This window comes from Borostomias antarcticus, assembly GCF_949987555.1.
Source record: "Borostomias antarcticus genome assembly, chromosome: 7".
Lineage (NCBI taxonomy): Eukaryota > Metazoa > Chordata > Actinopteri > Stomiiformes > Stomiidae > Borostomias > Borostomias antarcticus.
Genome location: NC_140240.1, coordinates 10,807,033 through 10,814,294, shown reverse-complemented (window position 1 = coordinate 10,814,294; position 7,262 = coordinate 10,807,033). Strand labels below are relative to the sequence as shown.

Genomic DNA, 7,262 nt, shown 5'->3' with positions numbered 1-7,262 from the left:
GGCCCAGCAGACTGCCTCTTATCTCCCTCAGAGGGGCCCAGCAGACTGCCTCTTATCTCCCTCAGAGGGGCCTAGCAGACTGCCTTTTATCTCCCTCAGAGGGGCCCAGCAGACTGCCTCTTATCTCCCTCAGAGGGGCCCAGCAGACTGCCTCTTATCTCCCTCAGAGGGGCCCAGCAGACTGCCTCTTATCTCCCTCAGAGGGGCCTAGCAGACTGCCTCTTATGTCCCTCAGAGGGGTCCATCAGACTCCCAGGAGGGGTGGGAGGGGGGCACGCTGTTGGATAAGCCCACCTCCTCTGAGCTACTGCAGCAGTGGAGAACAGGCTTACTGGCTTAGCCTAAATGGGTCTTCTCCTGAGCACGCCACAGTACCTGTGCTGGGGGACTCGGGAGGTGGGGGTCATCCAGGCTGGTCCTCACTGTGCTGCCTCTCTGAGCTCTGTGGTGTAGAGGTGGAGGATTAGCTCTCCTTCAGGGGGAGACGATGAATCAAACCTCTTTGCTCACAAGGCCTAATGGCCGTGAGGGAGGAACGGGGAGGAGCGAGCAGAGTAGTGAAGGCGAGGCAGGGCGGGGCTTACCATCAACAGTCAGGATGCGGATCTCTGTTTGTCAACATTAAGCCTAGCACTTCATATAAGCATGACTGAATGACAGGTTTGAATTTCAGCATGTCGTAATAATAACCCATGTCATAACTGTGTAAAAACACAGAATACATTTCCATTTTGTTTGCCATTCTGTCTGAGTTGAGAAAGCAACACACACACACACGTGCGCACACGCACACACACACACCTCACACATCCCACCTAGGCCTTTTCGCTTTGAGGCAGTGAGGTGTTAAGTTCTCAAACTAATACTAGTCTGAAAGGTGACCCAGTATCCATGGGGAGACACTCTATCCCATAATAACCCACTCTTATCCACTCATATCACTAATACCACCCCAGACTCCCACTGCAATTAACCTCAGAAGCCTTGAGGCGGCTTCAGAAGCCTTGCTGTAACAAGAGGGCTCATCAGATCATCAAGTATCAGACCTAGCCAATTTCCAGGTGCTGCATGATTAAAAACGCCTGTTTAATGGATCAGGGGATTCACACGAGGCAGTAAACACAGACAGCCCATGGTTGTAGTGCCCAGGCCACTGTAGACAACAGCGGGTAGTCAGGGCTTGCAACAGAATGCATCCTGCAGGCGCCATAAGTGAAGCTCGGGGACAAGCAATCAATTTAAGGTCTCATTTGGGGCACTGAATGAGCCAAGTCAACTACAGCTAACGTCAGGCCTACATTTCCCCTCCCAATGTGGTCTAAATAAGAGTCTGCTGCACTTGTCAAAATAGACAGCCCCCTCCCCCACAGCCTTGGGGTCGTGACCCCTGGGGTTGAAACCTCTCAAAGGGCACTTTTGCTAAGGCTGGCTAAGGGCTGGCTCCAGGCTAGCTACATAGTATACCAACACTTGTATACGGAAGGGCTGCATCACTGGCATCCCTCTCCACCACCCACCTCTGCCGTGCCCAGCCTATCAATACCCGGGGTCAGAAAGAAGCACATTCCTTCGCTACCCAGTTATGCAAAGAAGTCCTATATCTGCCGTGTGTACTGAATGTTAGAATCTATCAGCTGGCCATGAATGCATTAGACATTTCCGTTAGCTTTAGGATAGCTAGCTAGCTATTTCTGCTCATTTTAGCTCGGTTATTTTGTTTGCCCCTGGAGGTCCTCTCTTCTGCCGTACCCGGTGGCAGGCACGCACGCGCTGCGACCAAACAACGGTCACAGACCCTCGTGAGCACAACTAGGGGACCGAGACCTTCGAAAACCTTTAGTATCGAAATAAATCATGTCCATACCTTGCGTATTAGCGGTCTACTCGCTGTCTGGCTTCTTCCCAGATATCCTACACCATTTCTGGATGTTGTTTTATCCGACTGTCTCGGAACAGACCAGTTAGAGAGGGGGGAACGGGGGCGGGCGAACACAACTCTACGCATTAGCGTTCCATAATGGAACATGTGACATGCGCTCAGCCAATGGGCGGAGGGAGAGCCTCTTCAGCCCGCCCTCCGCCCCCCACCCGGGCTCGCCCCGCCCCCTCCCGCTCCATGCGCCTGTCACAGCGCTACTACAGAACCTGTCATGGTGTCCATGGCAACAAAGGGGATTTAACCCTTTGCCTTATGTTTTTTTATGGCCTCTGCCCTTTTGGTATGTAGGAAACAGGCTCTTTGCACAAGCTCCACTACTTCCTGATATTCTACAGGCATCTTTATTTCCTTTCCTATACTATTGGATGGAAGTGATTAATCAGGTGTGCGGCACACCTGATCACACCTGATTAATCACTTCCATCCAATGGTATAGGACAGGAAATAAATATGCCTGTAGAATTTCAGGAAGTAGTGGAGCTTGTGCAAAGAGCCTACTGAGCCGAGTGTGAAAACAAACAATATATTAGTATGATTGGTATGGTCTTGATCGCATGCTTATATCACCCAGCCATAGATTCTAGATCTATGTTTCTAACTTCAAAAGAAAAGGACTCTTATCTCTAAATCCCAATTGTCTAGGACCACATTATTAAAAGCAATGAAAGCATTCACACAAGTTCATCATTTTTTCAGTACAGTTTGTCCTGTACATTCAACCGCTATGAAACCCATGGGGAGGTGGGGGGCAGAACAAGGAGGAGATGCAATGCATGCTAATGTAGCCTATTCACAATGCTGGGGTGTGATGACAGCCTTTAAACACACTGCAGTGCACTTGAAACACTGCTGATAGAGCCAGATGTGTGTGTGTGTGTGTGTGTGTGTGTGTGTGTGTGTGTGTGTGTGTGTGTGTCAGTGTGTGTGTGTGTGTGTGTGTGTTTGAGGCCGTGTATTCTTCCATTTTTATTTTATTTGACATCTCACTATACAGCCCTACTGTAGGATCAGCAGCCAACTTTTTGAAGCTTCAGTTCATCTGAAGTCCTGATCAGTAGCCAGATTTGACACACATTTTTCCTCTCATTAACCTAAACTAAATTCTTGAATATAATTTTCTCCACAAATAATTAAGCGAGCAAGGTTAGAATTACCGTTGACACTACTGCATTGCACAATTCAATACAGGTAGGTCTGTGGAAAAATGGCAGTTTGACTGAAATTATGCCATTTGCAATAATGCACATACAAAAAAGGACTCTTTCAGAAATTTGCTCACAAGAGTCCTCAGACAAACACAGCCCAGACTCCACATGACTCATCTAATTGTCATAAAATATATTTCTTCTATTCTTCTTTTCCACATAATCCCAATTCAAAACCTCACACAGCATTTTTGATTCAAGACAAACATATAGGCCGCTCCTCTAAAACAGTGTGACTTACATAGTAATAACATGGACTTCCATGAATCATTACATAGTAATAACATGGACTTCCATGAATCACTAGAGCTGCGCGGGCCTTTGTGCAGACCGTAACATGAGAGGGAAGTGTATTCACTGGCGTACAGATGCTGAATAATTAATCAGAATATGACTTATTTGGTTGGACCGTGAGTTAATTATCTTCTCCTTCATAGCTCCCCTGATACCGTGGATCCAGCATCCGCTTGAACACAACCTTCCAGGAAGCTGCTTATTCCCTGTAGACCCGTTATTGGCTGCAGACAGACAGACAGACAGACAGACAGACAGACAGGCAGGCACAGACAGACAGGCAGGCACAGACAGACAGGCAGGCAGGCAAGCAGGTAGACAGACAGACAGGCAGGCAGGCAGGTAGTTAAGCTGGCAGACAGACAGACAGATGGACAGGCAGGAAGGAAGGTAGGCCTACTGCTGATATGTGGGAGGAAGGTAGGCCTATTGATGATTTGTGTGAGGAAGGTAGGCCTATTGATGCAGGCCTAGGCTAATGGAGGTTTTATAATGCATGAGAGTCCTAATTAAATATTTATGATGACTCTCTCAGCTTAGTTGGTCGCCTGTTTGACATAAAACAGTGGTCTGTTCCTCGGCCAACTCCTTTCTCTTACAGCCCACTGATTTCAAAAACACATGTGCTGTACCCAGTAAGCCTAGCATACACTAGCCTAGATGAATATCTTATTGTAAACTGGGGTTCAGGTAGGCCTTCATCATTTCAGTGATTTATGAATGGCTGTTCTGTTTTATTGAGTGTTGGTGGTAGTGTAGCTATCCTTTACTCATCGCTTTAATTCCTTAATGAGACTCCCTCAGTAACCAAGGGTTACGTTCATTCTAGGGGCGGCTGTCCCGGCTCCTCCTGTCTGCATGTCGAAGTCTCTTTGAGCAAGAGACTGAACCCCAAATTGCTCCCAAAGAGCAGGCTAGCGCCTTGCCAGCTTGCTGCCATTGGTGTGTGAGTGTATGGGTGAAGGAGAGGCCATTGTAAAGCGCTTTGTCTGTTAAAGTAGAAAGGCCCCATATAAGTGCAGTCAATTTACCATTCTTTTACCATTTCAGTCAGTGTACTAGCTTGTGCTGGGGGGAAGGTACCATGGGATGTATTAAAATGGGGTAGCCTACGTTCTCTATCATACACAGACACCGCCACCTGGTGCTTGACAACAGAAACTACATGCATGAGAAGGTAAGGCACGTATTAGGGGTGTGTGGAGATTATCAGTCGGATATCTGTGTCTGTTAGACCCACAAAATTAGCCTATAGTCCTATCTTTATTTGGATAGAAAAACGGAAGGAAGGAACTGGGCAGAAAGACATCTAAAACAAGGGTAAATGTTATTCACATAATATTCACTTACATTGTACTTGCTGAATATCACTGATCATTTCCGATAGACAGACAGACAGACAGACAGACAGACAGACAGAGAGACAGACAGACAGACAGAGACAGACAGACAGACATATTTTTCAATCAAGGCCACATTTTGCTCAGAGCCACGAGTCACAAGAGGCCTTTTCTCTGAGGGCCACTATCTTTAGTCTCCTCTATCAGATTTGCGGCCTGGTAGTGAATTAAATTAGTGGAACCTGGGACCCATAATGCAGGTTCGCTGAGAGGCCTCGTATCAAATTTGGAGAGGAAAAAAAAAAAAGAAGAAGGAAATGGAATAGAAATCCCATGACGGGCAGGCCGTCTCTATCAGCAGTTAATGGCTTCATAACATTAGACTGGAGCATCAGGCGATGAGAGAGAAGACAGAGCGACTGTTGGAGATGAGTCAACTATCTGTAGGATGCTGGGACTGACCAGCTGAACTGGACTACTCTCTCCCTTCTCCACAGCGCTCTCTCTCTGCTCTCTCCCTGACTCACACATCTGCCTCTGTGCACTCCGGCACTGTTATTGTCCCACATGCTTTGTCAGTCAGTCCTACATTTTTGAGAAGAGGATGACTGTCATCAGTGGGGTCAAGCAGGCGCAGGTCATCGCCACGGAGCAAACCGCCCTGGTGAAGGGGCCTTATGACACCGAGGTAAGCTCCTCTACATTCTGCTTCATAACCTTGGGCCTCATAGGCTAATGCATGTTTCCCCTATGAACATGCATACAGTAGGACTGTTATAAAAATGTATACATTCATGTGGCACGTACTGACTGTGTAAAGGCACAGCGAACATAAAATAAAAGACGAGGTAAAGAAAATTAATCCTCACAAGAGGGGGTGATGTCTCTTGATTCTGATGCCTGGAGAAGATAAACAAGCCATATAACAGAGCGCGCATGCAGTTACAAACTGGGATGGAAAAGAACTATCTATAGTTGTTTTTTATCAAATTAATGTGAAATGGGATTAGATTGACAATAGACACTTAATGTGCATATGTGGAGACACAGACATTGTGAGGTTTATACTGGCGGAGTGTGAAAACAGAGACCACAGTGTGTTGACAATAGAAGGTCAACGTCTGGACTTGGATTCCTCGGTAGCAAAGCCATTCTTTTCCTTCTCCATATCAGTGTGACCTGCTGGGGTATCTGTGAGTCCATGGTGGCTGCTGGCTTGGTAACTGCAGACAAGCCTGTACACTGTTAGAGAGAGAAGGGGGTCACCTACCAAAGGGGGAAGAGGTGTCCCCCAAAGCAGATGTATTGGTCTTGGCTCAGGACAATGATGATGATGAAGGTGATGATGATGATGATGACGATGATGATGTTGATGACAATGATGATGATCTGAGCCAGAATACTTTTCAGGAGCTTTATCTGGTCTTGTAGGCCTAGTCAGGAAAAAAGAAAATGAAGGTTATAACACAGCTTAACAGAACCATAATACTAGCTAGAGATAACGGACCATGTTGTCCCAGGCATGCGTGGCATGTTCCATGGGCTGAGGTCGCACCACGGGTCGAGTCCCATCACATGATCACAAGAGGGCAGGCGATTCACCGTCACATTTATGGATGTTGACCTTTTCAATCGAGAATATAAAGCCATTGGGCCGGGGGCAGAGGTGTTGCATGCACCCGTCAGAAACACAGGAAGGAATGTGAGGACTGCCTGGCAAGAACCGGCGGTGAGATTCCTGTCAGCGTCAGACAGAGCACTGGCTGGTGTGAAGCGAGCCAGGGGGCGCGGCTGACGGGGCGTGGCGGTGGGCGTTCTGGAGGTTACCCCAGGCCATCTGGACTCATTTAGACTGCTCTGGGTCTACCGACCGTCTGCCTGTAGGTTGGCAAGAAATTATGGTGTAGAAGAAGGAACAAAAAATATGGCTGCTGTTGTTCAGTGGAAAGATGTATGTGTGCGATGTGACATGTGACCTAATGCTAAGCGAAGAAACATCGGCATCTATATGCCTCCTTTTATTGTCCTAAAATCCGTCCTGGGTGGTAGACTGGGTTCTGAATCAGGACTCATAGTGTTTTGTTCTCCACAAGGGGGCGCCGGTCTGCTTTCTTTCCTTAACCTTGTCACTGTGAAAGTGGAGTGAAAGAGGACACAGTCTGTGGTTGAATTGGGCATTGTCAGAGGGAAGCTGAAAGAGACAATAGATTAAATGAAAGAGAGTGGCACTTAAAGTAACATGCAAAACTCCTACGTGCGATCACTTGAGCTTCCATGGCCCCTTAACTGTGGTGCTACTTCACAAATCCAATGATTTTGCTCAATAGTCTCTTAAGAGAGACTAATCAGAGGATCAGAATAACACCAACCTTTGATTGAGCTATAGGTACATTAGGGGAGAAGGAGGGGTAGCGTGTAGGGTTCTCATGCTCTGGAACCTCTCCAAGCTTGTATGATGGTGGTGGTCCAGTTCTCCTTAGATCA

General features: G+C 47.3%; 1 protein-coding gene across 1 annotated transcript in view; it reads right to left on the bottom strand.

Moving 5' to 3' along the window:
* phc2b (polyhomeotic homolog 2b) overlaps positions 1-1,948 on the bottom strand; it is a 37,126-nt gene extending 35,178 nt beyond the window's left edge. Inside the window, exon 1 of the mRNA XM_084441076.1 lies at positions 1,865-1,948. The gene's annotated coding sequence lies outside the window, so the exon portion shown is untranslated. The remainder of the gene's footprint in view (positions 1-1,864) is intronic.
* Between the last annotated feature and the right edge of the window lie 5,314 nt (positions 1,949-7,262).